At 44.4% G+C, this 19,170-nt stretch overlaps 1 protein-coding gene across 3 annotated transcripts in view; it reads left to right on the top strand.

Annotated features, from left to right (window-relative positions):
• Positions 1 to 19,170, top strand: part of LOC137370974 (augurin-like) — a 126,661-nt gene that overhangs the window by 62,911 nt on the left and 44,580 nt on the right. The window contains exons 1-2 of one of the 3 annotated variants that reach the window (XM_068032872.1): positions 11,228 to 11,323; positions 11,489 to 11,598. The exons of the other annotated variants lie outside the window; for them this stretch is intronic. The gene's annotated coding sequence lies outside the window, so the exon portion shown is untranslated. Of the gene's footprint in view, positions 1 to 11,227; positions 11,324 to 11,488; positions 11,599 to 19,170 lie in introns of those variants that run through there. 3 annotated transcript variants of the gene reach the window in all.

Below are 19,170 nucleotides of genomic sequence, written 5' to 3'. Positions count from 1 at the left end.
CTCAAGGGCAATTGGGATGGGCAATAAATGCTGGCTTAGCCAGCGACACCCACATCTCCTGAACGAATATAAAAAAAAATCCACAGTTGAGAGAATAGAATTTTCTTTTTGTGTGTGGTTAGCATATGTCTCTAGAGCAACAGAAGATTAAAAACTTGCATTTACATGGCATCTATCAGATCCACAGGCTGTCACAAGGCACTTAAAACCTAGCAACAGGAATAAACCAAAAAAAATTGCTATTATCAATCGTTACATTTGTAGAGGTTTATGAACAGCTTTTGTGCTAATCCTCTGGGTGCAAAGTTTTATGATACCAGATAAACCAAAGAATGGGTGAAAAGGTAGCTAAAAATTGGATCAAGGAAATAAACTTTTTTATATATATGTAGTTTAACTGTTCAAACAAAGTCTTAGTTCAGTTTTTTTGCCTTGTGATGTGAAACTTGGCCAGTAACAATGGTGCATAGAGATGATGCATAGGAATCAAGTGTGGGTAACCTTAATGCATAGGCAGTTCCTAACTTGATTGGCAAATTGATTAAAAGAAGAAACTATTTCATTCCAATGCACTATAGAATATTTGCACGAACTTTTGTCCTATGTTGAAACCATTGAAATTTTATGGAGCCTGTGCTCTAGAGGATAGAATTTCCAATCCAGTAACACCAGTGTGGAAGTGGTAACACGTGCAATTTTCCATAGATTTCTGCTAATTACTTGCATGTACCATCTTTTGATGTTTTTTATGAGCAAGATCCTCATTTTAGAATGAAAATCTATGTGAATGATATTGCAAGTGTGTTTCTCTGACATTCTTGTAGGGAATACAATGTGTTCAGATCTTCTTTGGAATGAAATTGGCAATTAAGTTAAGGCATATTTGGACTGAGAAGTGACATTTAAAGGGACAGCTTTCTTTTGGACCATATATGAAAACAAACTTGAATTCTAGGTTTGAGGCAGCTCAATTATTCATAAAGATTTTTCTTTATTTTTAGAGGTTTTGCCCCAGATTGTTGCCACCAAAATTAATTATTGCTACAATCAAAATTATGGATATGGGAAATTTAATGGTATTCAGATAAGATAAAATATGAAAGGATGTGTTAGAGGCTGCTTTTACTGTGCCAGATGCAAGCTGACCTTATCTACAAGGCCATGTCTATTGACACAGGCGCACCAGTTTAGGAATTTGTGAGGAAATCTGCCTTCACAGGTTCTGTGTTAGCAGGGAGGTAGTGACAATTGTTTGTCAACTCAGAACTGACCTTAAGACCACTTTCTACCACAGGAATAGCATTGCAGTAGAAATAGTCTGAAGGTATAATGAGGTACATGTATTCAACAGTCAAACACACTATAGGCATCTTGAAGCCATGCTTCATATATTTGGACAGATAATTGGATGCCCAACAGTAAAACCCCGCCATGGTATCCAAATAATATTGTAATCTGCAAACTTGACCAACCAGAAAGGACGAACAGTATAGCAGATGGAGAAGGAGGAGATCCAGTAATAGCCAAAGACACAGCATGACACTGATGGTGAGCCAAACAATATCCCTGTTGAAATATTATTGCAGGATATCTTGGAGGAGACCTTCAGACAGGTACCACATCTGTTCAGTACACAGTCCACTCCACATGTGCATGATAACGTGCCCCAAAACATAAGCAGCAGCACTGGCCTCTGCACCAGCTCAAGTACCACTATCCTCAGATCATTCTCCTGATATTGTTGAAATAAAGTGCAATCAAATTGAATTCCCTCCAAGTGATTTAGTGTTTGTAGCTAGTTTTTGTTTTAATGGTAATTGGGTCTTTTGTTTGATCTCCACCCTAATCTTCTGTTCCTTCCCCATTGGCAGGAATAAGTGAGAACCTCTTAGGACAGATGTGGCTTGTACATCCTTGTGCTGCGTCATGTAGCTGGTACCAGCATATCCCAAGCTGTTCTGGCTGGCTGGTCTGCCTACTGGTTGCCATATATTTCCGTCATTTGAGTAGGAAAGGAATATGAATTCAGGATTGATTGGACGTGGCTTTGCCCTGAGGGGGCAGCAGCTTCCTATATGCTTACTCCAGTCATGTGTGTCCATGAATCTATGTGGGAGCAGACCCCTGTGCAGTGAAGCCTTATACAATGTCTGTACAGTTCTCCCACCATGTTGAGGCTAAACAACATCCTCTTGCATTGGAACTCAAAGCCTCTGTAGCAACAGTCTGGGTATTTATGAGACATATTATAACAGGTATTCTGACCTTGGCGCCACTACAGATGGTTCAGGAGTTGACGTGTCCATGGCTGTTAAGCTGTCATAGTAGGCCATTACTAAGAATTGGAGGGTGTGTATAGAAATACAGGGCAAGAAGCCAATGGAACTTAACAGCCAATGTGATGGGGATGCTGGCCTTAATGCAGGTGAGGACCTAGGTCACTGCATTTTTTGATGACCTGTGACTTATGAATGGTAAAAGTAGAACTTTATTTTAAAAAGTTCAGCCACAGGAGAGAGGTGATGGCTAAGGCAGGTGACATTGTGAAGATGAATGTGGTCTTAGTGGTGAATGTGCAGAAGGAAACTAAATACTGCGGATACTGGAAATCTGAAACAAAAACAGAAAATTCTGGAATTACTTAGGTCAGGCAGCATCTGTGGAGAGAAAAACAGAGTTAACATTTCAGGTTAATGACCTTTCATCAGAACTGGACATCAGGTGGTATATAGGCATGAGGCACAAGGTGTTTACTGGAGTGAAGAGGATGGCTTTGATTTTGCTGATTTTAAGCTAGGAGCAATTTTTGGCTCATCCAAGTCTTTAATGTCAGCTAGGCAGCTGGAAATGGTGACACCACACATCAATAAATAAGATGGCAATGTAAAGCTGGGTGGCTTCTGCATAGATGTAAAAGTTAACCAAGACTTGTGAACCACGTTGGAAAGGGATAGCATGTAAATGATTGACCCAAGGATGGAACCTTAGGTACATCAGTAGTGACTGCAGGCACGGGGTTATAGCTGTTTCTGGCAGTGCAAAAGATAATAATGAAATTGAGAGAGCAGTGCTACAAAGGTGAACTGTTGAGAGGAATTTGGGGTGAATACAATGGTCAGCAGTATTGAAGGCAAAGGAGACATCAAGGAATATAAGGAGGAACAACAAGTCATAGTCATGTAGTATGTTGTGGGTGACTTTGATCAATGTGGTCTCCGTACTCTGGAAGGCTTCAGACAGGAAGTGGTGAAGGAGCTGGTAATGGATTTGCTAGGATTACAGAAATTAAACATTGAGACAGGCCATTTGACTCAACCAATCCATACTGTTCATCGCTATGTGAGCAGTTGTCCTAATCCCATGTGCCCACATTATTCCCACTTTCCTTTTACTCCTTTTTGCTTCAACACCTACCAACCCTATTCTTAAATGTTGACCTGCCTTGTGCTTCAATCATTAACTCTAGTAATGCATTTCACAACCTGACAACCCTGTTTTTTTTAAAAGCATGTTTCTCCTACTGTCTGTTCTAAATCTCTGCTCAATATTGTATCTTTGTCCTCTCATTTTAAACCGCTGAACCACAGAAAGTCTGTTTCTATCTATTCTGTCTGTTCTCTTCATAATTTAAACACCTCTATCAAATCACTCCATAATTTCCTCTATTCTAATGAAAACTACCCCAATAAGTCTTTCTTCCTATTTGATTACAGTAGGAGAAAAAAATCAAAGTTAATGAAAAAAAAATAGGTCTTTATAATGTTACGGAGAGGTGGTAAGGGGTGTGGGTGGTTCCCACTGTTCACCTCCCAACTGACTGCAATCATGTTTTGTTTAAAATGATGAGTTAGCCCCTGAGTGTTTTACATGCAGATTAAACAGACAGTGACAGGTTTTCTTGTAGGTTTAAAACAGAAGATTAACTAGTTATTGAACAATACCATTCACGCATGCATTCACTCTCACATGCACTCTCAAGAGAAGATAGAAGGTCAAGGGTAAGAGCTCAAGGTGTGGTAGGTGTTTGTGGTTTATTGTAAATCTGTTGAATCTTCTAAGTAAGACAATCTGTTTTAGCGATGCAGGCCTGGGTGTTTGTAATCTTGAATTTGTTGAGATGTTGTAGATTTCTGGTGGTTAAGATTTCAGATTGGCATTGGTGATCACTTACAGTTCTCGGGGTGTAGTCAGCACCTCTTAATCTGAAATATATTCTTTTGTCCTTTCGAGACAGTGAGACAGTTTAAATACACAGCCCAGGTCATCTGACCTTTGGCAGCCATCTTGCAGCACATAGTCCTTTTTTTTTTAAAGGAAAAGTCAATTTCAAAGAGTCCACATAGAATAAAGTTTGTATCTTAAAAGTAGGAATATAATATGTCTTTACTAGGCATGACAATAGATCACTGGTTGAATTATTTTCTTCAGTTCTCTCCTGAATGCACGTAATGCATGTTGGGATATGTTATTACTAGCACTGGCAGTGCTTCTGTAACTTCTGTAAATAGCCATTCTTTGTGTGTAAGACTGGACAGGTAAATTGTAGCATAGAGAGCACCATAACCAAGTATGATCCTGTCTTCATTGGGCTTTCATGTGTGTAGTTTCCGGCAGGGCTCCCTGGACTATGATTCAGAGGTGAAGTTTTCTTCCCCAGCTGCCCAACATAAACCAGAGACCAATCCTGGTCTCTTCTTGAGCTATATGGCTCACTACCATAACGCATGCTGCATTTATCACTAGTGGTTGAATTCTCTTTTCAAATGTAACAATCACTTGTTCAACGCCAGCAAGACAGTTTACTTTTTAAATTTCTGTTTAGCATATCATAAACAAGCTGTAAAATGTATGTACTTCTCCACCTCCATTATAGTCTGTTTTCTAATAAAGTTAATTGATGTTACCCTGCTTAGTAGGACTTGAAAGGCAATAAATATGAATAATTTTACAATTAAAAAAAAAAATTTTGTATTCATGTAGATTAGATTAGATTAGAGATACAGCACTGAAACAGGCCCTTCGGCCCACCGAGTCTGTGCCGAACATTAACCACCCATTTATACTAATCCTACACTAATCCCATATTCCGACCAAACATCCCCACCTGTCCCTATATTTCCCTACCACCTACCTATACTAGTGACAATTTATTATGGCCAATTTACCTATCAACCTGCAAGTCTTTTGGCTTGTGGGAGGAAACCGGAGCACCCGGAGAAAACCCACGCAGACACAGGGAGAACTTGCAAACTCCACACAGGCAGTACCCGGAATCGAACCCGGGTCCCTGGAGCTGTGAGGCTGCGGTGCTAACCACTGCGCCACTGTGCCGCCCTTCATAGTACACATAGTACTTGTTGCACACCAAAAACCTATAATATCGCCTTCCAATTGTAACAGTATGCCAAGCTTCCTTTTAATTTTCCTAGCAGTTGAATTTTAATCTTAGTCAAGTGGCATTGTTCCAGGCCAGGCTAATTGTTTCAGTTTTTGCTAACAGTAGTTGGTCTACTGTACAGATGTTTTTGCTAAACTTTCATTTCAGTTTATTAAAATAGTACTGGATTTGTATATAAATTCATCTGATGTTCATTTGTAAGTTCTAAACTGGCCTGGCCAAATAATTAGTTCAATTTTCTGCACAATGGATTTCCATTTCGCTGCTAGATAGGTGGAAGAATAACTGCTGTGTGTGAGGAAAGCGAGCAGATCAGGGCACTGACATCCTTTTTTACCTCCTTATTTCCTGATTTGTGAAATTTATGAATAAACAGTAATTGAGCTCATCAGAGGGTAGGTCTGGATTTTCAAAGCCAGGGAGACGAGCATGATTTGAAGATCGCATTCTCAGAGGTCGTCATTGGGACCCACCACCTCCGGAAGGTATCACCATTTTTAAAGGGACGCTGGCAGCGAGGGAACGGGTCGGGCAAACGCCTCCAATTAATAGCCTGTTGTGCTCATTGCAGACCTCAGTAACAGGCTTGTCAGCAGGAGTTTTTAATTTGTAAAGGGCTGGGAATGTGGATGATGTCATGTGGGGAACATGACAGGGTGTTCAAGATGTGAACACTGTGGGGGGCCATGAGGGCTATGGGAAGGGCTGATTAAAATACTGCAGAGGACCAAAAAAAGCTCAGCTGCTTCAAAAGTGTCACAGAGTAGCCATTGCTGCAGCTGTAAGACTTTCTTTTTTCAGTGGTGAGTGGCAGGAATCCAAAGAATGCACAAAACCCAGCTGAGGAGTTCAGATGGGAACAGGCTACTCTGACATTGGACAGAGCAGCCAGGATGAGCTGCAGCTGATGCAACCTCTTGGACAACAGGAGGCCAGAGGAGCACAACGGGGGGCTGCAAGGAGAGGAAGGCGCTACCCAAGACAACGGGTGCCAGCCTGAGTTAAATGACAAGAGCACCAGTGCTGTCGGAGCCTGTGCCTATCTAGGCAGATGGTCGCCAACCAGTGTGCTCTGTTCCACAATGACCTGAGGTCTCATGGCCCCATGGCAGTCTCCTACCTGCAGCCATCAAGGTCTCTGTCGTCCTAAACGTCTATGCAACCAGGCTGCTTCAAGCATCGGCTGTGGACTAGGTGGAATCTTGCAGTTGGCAGCTCATCAGGCAGGTCACAGATGCCAATTTTAGGAGGGCAAGGACTACATCCATTTTGACACAGATGGGCCTGCGCTGGCACAGACAGCACTGAGTTCAACCTCCATCTCTGGATTTCCCCAAGTGCAGAGCATCATTGCTTGTGCCCATATGGCCATCAAGGCACCCAACGACCAGACTTGAGATCCACCAAGAGGATCAATGTCCAACTGGTTTGCGACCACAACAAGAGCTTTCGCTATGCTTGCACTCACTTTCCTGGAAGAGATGGCTACTGACCCTTCTACAGAGCCCCGGACAGAGGCACAGAGGTGAAACAACCAATGCCACCTGCACAGCAGGTCAACCATTGCGCAGGTCATCAGATTTCTGAAGGTGCAATTCTGGTGCCTGGATCAGTCCGGTGGCACCCTCCAATACCTTCCTGTAACGGTCCCGGTCATTGTGGTCATCTGCTGCGCTCTCCATTACATGGCCTTCCAGAGAGGTGTGGACTTTGAGGACATTGAGGTCCCAGAAGGAGACAGCTCATTAGGGGAGGGGCAAGAGGTAAAAGAGGAGGATGAAAAGGGGACGGAAGGAGTAACACTGGACAGAGAGATGCCGCAGCTCCACGACGAGGTGGCCTCTTCCTGCCACCATCTGGGAAGTGGACCTCCCTCCTCTCTCTCATGGCCTCCACTATTAGATCCAGGTGGGCATTGATGAAGTGAGGGTCTACCCTGCCCCTAATGCTGGGCTTCCAGCTCCCCTGTGACATTTTGCTTCTGTCTGGAATTCAGATCTCTCCCTGAAGACCACCAGCAGCCTCAGTGATTGCTGCTGTGGGAGTCTACATGAGCCCCACGCTCGATCTGACCCACTGCCATTTTCAATCTCACTGGCTCTAAGAGGACAGGAAACCCATCTCCTTCCCAATTAAAGGCTTACCCATTTGAAAATTGCAATCTGAATCAGCTTCCCACAGGAGGCAGGTTTCTGGCCCAAAACCAGACCCGGTTCCTGTTTCCTGCCTCCATAATGACAATCTATCCCCTAGGAGTCAGGCAGCTGATAGTTCTGCCAATGGTGGGGCAAAGAGAGGGAGGAATATGAGGAAGAAGTGTTTTTGAAGGGTCGAGGGGTGAGGGGGGAATTGAAGGGAGAATGTAGGGCTGGAGGATGTTGAGGTGATAGGGTTGGATGAGACCTTGGAGGGATTTAAAGACGAGAATGAGAATTTTAAATTTGGTGCATTGAGATATGGAATGCTAGTGTAAGCAATGAGGAATTAGGAGACATGTAGTAGAGTTTGGGTAATCTGAAGGTTATTAAAGGCAGATGATGAGGCTGCAGTTAGGGGTATGGTAGCAGATTGGTTATGTTACTGGACTTATAAACTAGAAGGCTGGGCTATTGCTCTAGAGCATGAGTTCAAATTCCAACATAGCAACTAGGGAATTTAAATTCAGTTAAATAAATGTAGAATGAAAGGTTGGTGTTAATGATGGTAACCATGAAGCTTGCTGGTTGTTGTCAAAACCCATCTGGTTTATTAATGTCTTTTAGGGAAAGAAATCAGCCATCCTTACCTGATCTGATGTACATGTGACTCCAGACCCACAGCAATGTGGTTGACTTTTAACTGCCCTTTGAAATAGCCCAGCAAGCCACTCAATTGTATTGAAGGAGGCAGCTCAGCACCACCTGCTCAAGGGCAATTAGGGATGGGCAATAAATGCTGGCCTTGCCAGCAATAGTCACATCGCATGAATAAATAAAAGTAAAATGTGTTGGGAGTAATCTAGTCTGGAGATGACAAAGGCATGTATAAGCGTTTCAGATGCAGCTGAGATAAGGGCAGAGATGGAAGGATATGGCCTTTGTACAGTAGAGGATATTGGGTTTAAATCTGAGGCTGAGGACAGTCTAGTTCAGTCTGAAATGACGACTAGGGTGGGAGGTGGGAATTAGCGGCCAGGAACCGGAGTTCATGGCAGGGACTAAAAACTTTGATCTTCTCATTAGATGTCTGATAAGCAGTCCAACAGGACATAAGATTCAGGTACTGGAGAAACATGGTGTTTTTGGTTTACACATGGAAGCCTACACCACATCTGCAGAAGATGTTGCTTAGGATCAGCATTTACATGAGGAAGAGAAGCATGTCAAGGATAGATGTTTGGGGCCTTGGAGGGGAGAAGAGAAGACTAGTCATTTCTGGAGATGCTCTGGCTATATACAAATAGATGGAAGTGAAACAATACAAGGAAAGAGAGTGGCTCTGGTTCTGCTGTTCAATAAGTCCCACAAGCCCAATGTTCAGGCTCACACATTCTAAATGTTCACGTTGGTGAGGCACTGGAGAATTGCCACTGTCATTGAAATTATGTCTCAGAATGAGTCACTTTGTGAAAAGAGGTGGGACATTTGAGGAAATCAAATAACTCCATCCTTGGGAAACTACTGTAAACTTTCCCTAGTTACAGGAAAGTTTGACAATCATTCACAATATGAATTCACTCCATTAGATTCATGGAGAGAGAAAAGCTAATTTGGCAATAGTGGCTGCTTTGCACGGGGTCCTGCTGTAAAGCAACTATAAAATGAGTCCAAATTAAAATCTCATGGCACTGATGTAGTTCAACGTTTTAAAGTAAGTGTCTAGAAATTTGCTGGAATTGCATTTGCCTGATGAGTGTCCTGAACTTTGCTGTACCATTTACTTATGTTTAGAAAGAACCTCTGTAAAAACAGAAATAAAAACAAGAAATGCTGGAACCACTCAGCAGGTCTGGCAGCATCTGTGGAAAGAGAAGCAGAGTTAACGTTTCGGGTCCGTGACCCTTCATCGGAACTCTGTAAAAACAGCCTGCCTATAACTTTTCATCCTTCTTTTTAAAGGGATATAATTTAGTTGGATTCAGTTCATGTTGAATCCTTATTGTAGGTCAAACTTAAATTGAGATTACAAAAATTGATTTTTAGTTCCAATGGTTTAATTGGTATCTGGTTTAAAACAGGAAATGTGTGTTGCATTAAGTGAGAGATGTGAAGTGCTCCATTTATTCACTATTTGTAGGATAGGCATGCAAATTTTAAACATTTTGACCTAGAGTTTCTGTTCAATTGTGCCTTTTTATCGGCGCAAAAGATTGAAGAATTTTATGTACAAATTGCGTTCAGCGCCACTCCAGTTTCCACAATCTTTTGTACTAGTTTTAAAAACATTGCACCCACAGGGCGAATTAATCACCATTGAGAGTTTCCATTAATTGTGCTGGTTGCTAGAATTTCAGGGAGGCTTTAAAAACTAATCTGGTTCTTCTGGGCACAAGGACATTAAAAGGTACATTTGAAAGCTTCTAAATCTGATTTTTGTTTTATTTACTCAGAAACTGACTAATGAAACACTGTAACTAGAAAAGAGTTTTATATATTTTTCAGGAGGAAATTTCAATAATTTAAAATAGGTGGTGGTTTGACACTGTGATTAAAAATGCTTATTTTTTGTGAAAAATCTATTTTCAGCTGTTGTATTCAAACGTCACCAAGTTATGATCTTAAAAAAATTCCTTCATATATTTAAAGCAAAATTTAAATAAAATGTTTTAAGAAATTGCCCAATTGAGCTGGTTCATAACCGGTTTTGCATTTGGCGCTATGCAAAGAAGTTTGAGCAGAAACTTGGGGGAGGAGAATAAAAAGACTTTTCAAGTGCAATTTCAGGTACAATTTTGGGTACAATTTGTGCAAGAATTATGAAATGTGACCAAAGTGGAAACTCTGGGTGCGAAATTCAATCGTCCCAATATTTGGGCATATGGGTTGTGGTTCATGGTATGCCTGCGGCCATTAGAAATGGGGTGGGTAAACCAGAAAATTGGTCTACCACCTCATTTCCAAGGTTGTGACATTGAAAGGTGCATCACCTGTGCAGCCCCAGTGTCCATTTCGGTGCAGGAGTCTGAGTAGCATTAGATAGAAAGCACATGATCCAGGCAGCTCCCCGCAATTAAAACCACAGTCCCTATAAAAGGGAAGTTGCAGCAATGCACTGCAGGCTTGATAATTGGTATTGGACAGTCAGAGGAGTCATATCACTGCAACGACAGGAGAGAGCTCCTTGACGAACTCTGCCGGGAGGTTGAAGGCCGGAGGGAGACCATGTCTTTGGCAGGTGGCAAGAACCCCTCCAGAGTAACGCTGAGAAGGGAGTTGGGGTGAGGTAGTCAATGGCCAGAGTGTAGCACCACAGACTTGGCAGTAATGCCGAAAGAAGTTTAATGATCTCACTCGATGGTCAAGTTAAATGCACCTGCATATAACATCTCACACCCACCACCCCACCCACGTCTCACATTGCTCAATGCACCACACCCCCATTACTCATCCAGGACCGCATCCTGACACTCAGGATACTGCTAACATCCTGACACTTCACTGCACCCACACATACCTTCGAAGCATACCAGCTGTGCATACATCTGTTTGCCTCCGCATACCTCCAGCTATTCAACTTTGGAAGGCATCACCTAAATACACTGACTCACATTCAAAAACATCCTGTCCTCTCTTTTGCAGGAGAACAGGAGAGTACGCCACAGGACCAGAGGAGAATCAGGTCATATGCATCCCTTCAGTGCCCTGAAGGAAATGGTCCTTAAAATAATGGGCATCAGTGTGACAGGGCCAGTGGCATCCTATGCAGCAGAGGCCATCCTGGATTAAGGTAAGTTGCTGCCTTTTGCACCTTCTGCACTAACTTCTAAACATCATCCTAAAAGTTGCCATGAAATGGAAACTGCAGATGGAGTGGCTGTAAACTTCCTGATTTCCTCTCCACTCCACTCACTTCCCTTACCCCTACCCTTATCTTATGCTTTTGTGCTTTCAGATGGCCAGGAACTGCCAGCTGTTCAAAAACAAGTCGAGGGGCAAGAGGAGGAAGATAGCCTGGGAGAAGAAACAACGTCACTCACAGCCACCAGCTCAGATATTGGCATGGTGTGCACCTTCGAGGCTTGTTTAGAGTCAGGATCTGAATGTGGTGAATCACTGGGCATGAGTGGGCTCCAGCCAGATTTGGGGGAGAGGTTAGTTCATGTGTGAAATCCTCGGAGGGCGAGGTTGCATACCAGTTCTGCTGCAGGAGTCTCAGATGAGAATCTCATTGGAGCAGACTATAGGAAAATGCTGATGACAATGCAAACCGAGTTGTTGGGAATTGACAGGCATGCCAGATAGCCTACAGTTGCTGGCTAGGAGCATGGAGGAGTCCAGCTCTACCATGGCACAGGGCCTCTCACAGAGCTTAGAGTCCATCCTTTCCAGCCTGGAAGTACAGGGCACCTCCATGGCAGCATGTCAAACCAACCCATTATGGAGCGTCAGGTGGCTTCTGTCTCTGCTTCCAGGCGGAGTCCTCCTGACATCTCACTGCTACAGTGGAAGCTTAGACGGAGGTCATGAGATCCCTGGCTGCTGGCATGCGGGCTTAGGCTGCTGCCTTACAGTCTGTGTCTACTGCCATCCAGCACAGACAGCAGTCATTGTGAATGTGGATTTCAGTGCTCGACAGGGCATGCATGCTGTCACAGCTGTCCAGCAATCTGTACTGCAGCAGATGATGAGGATTGCTGAGGTGCTGCCCCATGCATGTGCCAGCGGCTCCGTGGAACTCGAACCTGCTGTCCTCTCTTCAGAATGACTGTATTTATGCTCCCACCACTGCCTCTCTGCTGGTGCCCTTGCTGGTACCTCTCAACTAGCCAATCCAGACTGTTGCTACCCATGCCAAGGTGGTGCAGTCCAAAGCTGGGTCCTCAACGCCCTGTGATACTTGAGGTTGCCCTTCAAAGCCATCTGCAGTTTCCACCAAGGAAAGGCAGCAGCCTTCCACCAGCCATGCTGCAGCCACTAGGGTGGTGCTGCATAGGAGCATAAAGCCAGGCAAGGGCACCTGCAAGACAGGCACTAAACGAATGCACAAGGGTGATTAGTTATTTTTTTTCATATTATTGATGTATTGCTGGATAAAGTTGAAGGCTGTTCCTGTTGCCTTTATTGAGTGATGTTGACCAAGGAGACTTTGTCATGTGGAGTCATAAATGAATGTATTGTAAGGGGATGGTGGGCCCATGTTGAGGTTGGGGAAGTTCTGTTCTGCAATATTACTCATTCCTTTGGTATGTGAACTGTTGTAAGATTCACAGGACTACAAGTAATATTCAAAGGATGCATGGGCTTTTATTATAACTTAACTAGAACACCTATATATATGTAGCAGCACATCTACACACCTCTCACTCTTTCGGGCTACACCCACAACTCCCTGGTCATGTGTGACATGACATCACTTCCTCTGGTCACCTCACTTACAGCTTCTTAAGGTGGTCCTTTTAAGATGGTCCCACAACATCCTCTTTTTACCAAAGATAAAAACATATGTATGGTATACAATGATGTTGCGGTTCAAACTAACTATACATGATTAAAACAAAATGTTACTTACAACTAAACAAGTATAACACTCTCGAAAACATAGAGGAGGTTTGCTTATTTGTTCTGATCTTTTTATCGTAAACCTCTTCCCAGAGCTGAGCTCATCTAGCCAACTCTTCTGAGACTCTGGTGACTCAGATCTCTGGTTAGCATTTTCTTCCTATGTGCTGGGAGCCTCTGTACGTTCATCTTCAGACTTTGTCTTTGACGTGTCTGCGATGTCACATTGTTGTCACATTTAATGTTGTCTTACAGCTGTCTGAGTTGACTTTGGTTCCATCTGAGAATCGCACCATTGGGTGTCTGGACAATCTGGGCTGTTAGCATGTCCTAGCAATCTCTTCAGGATACCAAGTTGCCGACACATAATTGAGGACTTTGACCTTCTGTCCCACTCACAATCAAACTAATTCTGGTCCTGTTTGCCTTTCATATGATGCCTTCATCTTCCCTTGTTCAGAAAGCTTAGAAAAATGATGACTGGCAACATCACCAATCATCAACAATCCCTCTGGCCTCCGGGTACTTGTTGCAATGAACTGAAGCCCGAGGCGAGAATTCCGATCACATCACCTCTTCGTGTCAAGACTCCCAGCCTTTGTGTCGTCCTTTACATGGACTGACCCAATACACTGGAGCTGGATATTATCTACCATCTTCGGTGCGTTATTGACTTCATGTATTGTGACAATTCATAGACCTCGGCGTACTGGAAGTCCTGCGACAGCTGTTCCAGTTGTGTCTAAAATATAAAATGTTTGTTAGCCATTTGGAGCCCCCATAGCTGCACTGCAAGGTTATCATTCCTATGCACTTGATTAAAGAACCATTGTAGGCAGTCAGCCTAGCCGTGGTGGGTCATACCATAGATTCCCATTTCTTTAAGTACATGTCCTTCAGAACATTTGCACTTGCTCTGGTGTCAATTTTCACTCTGAGCTTATTCTTGCCACTCTTCTGTGTGCATACAGCCCGATCATGGCAAATGCCTCAGATTGCATAATAGTACCAGGGGACAGTCTCAGAATAAGAGATAGGCCATTTAGGACTGAGATGAGGTGGAATTTCTTCACACAGAGGGTGAATCTTTGGAATCCTCTACCCCAGAGGGCTGTGGAGGTTCAGTCAGTGAGTATTTTCAGGACAGAAATTGATAGATTTCTAGATTTTAAAGATATCAAGGGATATGGGGATTGTGCAGGCAAATGACGTTGAGGTAGAAGATCAGCCATGATCTATTCGAATGGTGGAGCTGCCTCAGAGGGCTGAATAGCCTACTCCTGCTCCTACTTCCTAATATCTGTGAAGTCGCATTCTTGAGCTTTGTTTAGTTTAGAGATACAGCACTGAAACAGGCCCTTCGGCTCACCAAGTCTGTGCTGACCATCAACCACCCATTTATACTAATCCTACACTAATTCCATATTCCTACGACATCTCCACCCGTCCCTATATTCCCCTACCACCTACCTATACCAGGGGCAATTTCTAATGGCCAATTTACCTATCAACCTGCAAGTCTTTGGCATGTGGGAGGAAACCGGAGCACCCGGAGGAAACCCACGCAGACACAGGGAGAACTTGCAAACTCCACACAGGCAGTATCCAGAATTGAACCCGGGTCGCTGGAGCTGTGAGGCTGCGGTGCTAACCACTGCGCCACTGTGCCGCCCTTGTCTTACCAACTTGTAACTAACCTGTCAATGGACTCATCTTGCCATTGCCGGTAGATCATAAGCTCAAGCTTATGCACTGGGAAATTGAACTTTACCTTGAGTTGCTCCTCCAGGAATGTGCATAGCTTTCTAGGGTCCTTCTGAGCCTCAGCTGACAATCTTGTTGTTTTGATCTGTTGCAGGCTGTCATTGCCCAGTGCGATCTTGACTTTCATAGCTTGTTTCTCTGGTTTGCTCACTTCTTGATCCAGGAAAGACAGTTTCATCTTTGGTTGAAATAGTATAACCTCAGACGCTATGTATGTGCCTTTCAATCCATAGTTGGATACGTGACAGCCATTTTCTGGATGTTCCTGCTTTTTTATAAATATAGGATTTTTTTTTACTAGTTTTCTTTTTCACAGTCACTTCCTTCACAGGCTGTCTGCTTTACAGGTTTTCTGGCTCACAGGTACAGCTTTTTGGTTCCTTTTTTAGACAAGTTCATTTTTGCAGGCCTGCCCGTTTAAGAGTGAGGCGACAGCTGCTTTTGTTCACACGGTTCATTCAATTTCTTTTAACCAGGAGAGCAGTTTTCTTTGTTTACACTGTCTGGTTTATTTCTTTCAAACTGAGAGAGCAGTTTATTTTCTGTCAAGCTTCTCCTGCTGCAGAGGGCTGCAACTTGCAGTACTAGCAGCTGCCATAGCCAGCCTTTTTTGCACTGGACCTCCACTGGTGCTGTTGAGCTCTTCCTGCTCTTTTTAGCTTATGCCCCACTCATGAAGTAAAAAATGGGAAAACTAAGCAGTTATGCTGTACTACTTCTTTTCAAATTTTTCGACTCACTGTCCAATTAGTTGAAAGCTCCGATTCCCTGGCAAATTGCCTACTGTACTCATAGAGTTTCAACATCTCCCGGGGTCCTGTCTGCAGTCCTAGCTCACTGCACTGTTGTGGGGTCTCCTGTCAACTGCTCTATGCCTGAATCTTCAGCCATTCCAGATAGGCAATCGGCTGTTGCTTGTTCTCTCTTATCGTGTTCTTCTGAAAAAAATCAAACGTTGCCACAATGCAATATTTGGTGGTCTTCAGAAAAATAAATCCCAAACATTGCCACCATGTAATATTACTTTTTCTTTGGTATGTGAACTGTTGTAAGACTCACAGGACTGCAAGTAATATCCAAATAATATGTGGGTTTTTATTATAAATTAACGAGAACATAGCTACTGCACAAGCACATTTACACACCTCTCACTCTGTTGGGCTCTACCACAACCCCCTGGTCATGTGTGACGTGACATCACTTCCTTCGGTGACCTTCACTTACAGCTTCTTAAGGTGGTCCTCTTAAGGTGGTTCCACAACGCATTCCAGTGAAGTGAAGCCTCAATATGTCGTCCCTCTTGCTCCATCCAGTTGCAGTTGGTGCCTGTTGTCTCCGCTCTTCTTCCTCCTCTTTCTGCTCCTTCTGAGGTGACTTCCAGCTTCCTGCAGGTGGTGTTTGGGCCCTTGTAATAATGAAGTTGTGGATGATGCAGCACAATACCACAAACATTGAGACCCTCTTAGGTGTGTACGGCGGAGATCCTCCCCCAACCCCCCAATGCCCCAGAGTGATCTAGGCAGCGGAATCTGCTTTAGCAGACTGTTGGTTTTTTTTTTATTCGTTCCTGGGATGTGGGCATCGCTGGCTAGGCCAGCATTTATTGCTCATCATTAATTGCCCTTGAGAAGGTGGTGAGCTGCCTTCTTGAACTGTTGCAGCCCATATGGTGTAGGCACACCTACAGTGCTATTAGGAAGGGAGTTCCAGGACTTTGACCCAGCGACAGTGAAGGAACGGCGATATAGTTCCAAGGCAGGATGGTGTGTGGCTTGGAGGGGAACTTGCAGGCGGTGGTGTTCCCATGCATCTGCTGCTCTTGTACTTCCAGGTGGTAGAGGTTGCGGGTTTGGAAGGTGTTGTCTAAGGAGCCTTGGCGCGTTGCTGCAGTGCATCTTGTAGATGGTACACACAGCTGCCACTGTGCGTCGGTGGTGGAGGGAGTGAATGTTAGTGGATGGGGTGCCAATCAAGTGGGATGCTTTGTCCTGGATGGTGTTGAGCTTCTTGAGTGTTGTTGGAGCTGCACCTATCCAGGCAAGTGGAGAGTATTCCATTACACTCCTGACGTGCCTTGTAGATGGTGGACAGGCTTTGGGGAGTCAGGAGGTGAGTTAGTTGCTGCAGGATTCCTAGCCTCTGACCTGCTCTTGAAGCCACGGTATTTATATGGCTACTCCAGTTCAGTTTCTGGTCAATGATAATCCCCAGGATATTGATAGTGGGGGATTCAGTGATCGTAATGCCATTGAATGTCAAGGGGAGATTGTTCGATGCTCTCTTGTTGGAGATGGTCATTGCCTGGCACTTGTGTGGCACGAATGTTACTTGCCACTTATCAGCTCAAGTCTGGATATTGTCCAGGTCTTGCTGCATTTCTACACGGACTGCTTCAGTATCTGAGGAGTCACGAATGGTGCTGAACATTGTGCAATCATCAGCGAACATCCCCACTTCTGACCTTATGATTGAAGGAAGATCATTAATGAAGCAGCTGAAGGTGGTTGGGCCTAATGCCGCTACCCTGAGGAACTCCTGCAGTCATGTCCTGGAGCTGAGATGATTGACTTCCAATAACCACAACCATCTTCCTTTGCGTTAGGTACGACCCCAACCAGTGGAGATTTTTCCCCTGATTCCCATTGACTCCAGTTTTGCAAGGGCTCCTTGATGCCATACTCAGTCAAATGCTGCCTTGATGTCAAGGGCAGTCACTCTCACCTCACCTCTGGAGTTCAGCTCTTTTGTTCATGTTTGAACCAATGCTGTAATGAGGTCTGGAGCTGAGTGGCCCTGGTCGAACCCAAACTAAGCATCAGTGAGCAGGTTATTGCTAAGCAAATGCCACTTGATAGCACTGTTGATGACAGTTTCCATCACTTTACTGTTGATTGAGAGTAGACTGATGGGGCGGTAATTGGCCGGGTTGGACTTGTCCAGCTTTTTGTGTACAGGACATACCTGGGCAATTTTCCACATTGCCGGGTAGATGACAGTATTATAGCTGTACTGGAACAGCTTGGTTCGGGGTGCGGCAAGTGCAAGAGCACAGGTCTTCAGTACTATTGCCGAAATGTTGTCAGAGCCCATAGCCTTTGCAGTATCCAGTCCCTTCAGTTGTTTCTTGATATCACGCGGAGTGAATCGAATTGGCTGAAGACTGGCATCTGTGCTGCTGGGGACTTCAGGAGAAGGCTGAGATGGATCATCTACTCGGCACTTCTGGCTGAAGATTGTTGCAAATGCTTCAGCCTTATCCTTTTGCACTGATGTGCTGAGCTCCCCCATCATTGATTATGAGGATATTTGTGGAGCCACCTCCTCCAGTTAGTTGTTTAATTGTCCACTGCCATTCAAGGCTGGATGTGGCAGGACTGCAGAGCTTAGGTCTGATCCGTTGGTTATGGGATCGCTTAGCTCTGTCTATCACATGCTGCTTATGCTGTTTGGCACGCAAGTAGTCCTGGGTTGTAGCTTCACCAGCTTGACACCTCATTTTGAGGTATGCTTGGTGCTGCTCCTGGCATGCCCTCCTGCACTCTTCATTGAATCAGGGTTGGTCGCCCGGCTTGATGGTAATGGTAGAGTGGGGGATATGCCGGGCTATGAGGTTACAGATTGTGGTTGAGCACAATTTTGCTGCTGTTGATGGTCCACAGCGCCTCATGGATGCCCAGTTTTGCTTGCTAGATCTGATAAAAACCTATCCCATTTAGCATGGTGGCTCTCATTGAAGGCCCTCTGACCCTGCGTGATGAGATGGTGGAAGGGGGTCATGAGCCATGTGTGGAGTGGGTATCCCTTGTTCCTGAGCAGCCATCCTGTTGTCTGTCTTGGAGGTGGTGGGTAGTGCTGATTGTTGAAGGATGATAGCATTGTGGGTGCTTCCAGGATATGTCTTGAACTGTGATGTTGCTAATTCTGCTAGCTGCTGCCTGGAAGATACTGGTTGTGAAGAATGAAAGGGCTATGGTGATCTTTGCTGGCACGCAGAGGTCCTTCCTCTGCCCGGTTTGAAGCTCTAGCTCTTTGTGAAGGTAGAAACACAACTCCAAAGCCTCCTGACGTGCTGCTCCTGGCTCATCCCAAAGTAGGATTTGCGCTCTTGGAAGATCCTCTCAGGGTAGGACCTTCTAAAGAAAGCCCTCCTTCTCCTCTCTCCTTGCAGAGGTTCCCCTCTCTGGCCCTTCCTCTGCCTGTTCTGCTGCTGCAAAACAAGTGACACAGCAACCACCTCCTCCATACTTATCAAAGGCTATGTTATTGTCTCAACCTTTCTGTGGTCAGCAGAAACCTTCACACTCCTTCAGC

Source organism: Heterodontus francisci, chromosome 6 (assembly GCF_036365525.1).
Source record: "Heterodontus francisci isolate sHetFra1 chromosome 6, sHetFra1.hap1, whole genome shotgun sequence".
Lineage (NCBI taxonomy): Eukaryota > Metazoa > Chordata > Chondrichthyes > Heterodontiformes > Heterodontidae > Heterodontus > Heterodontus francisci.
The sequence above is the reverse complement of the archived record's forward strand: the minus strand, read 5'-3'. Positions and strand labels throughout refer to the sequence as shown.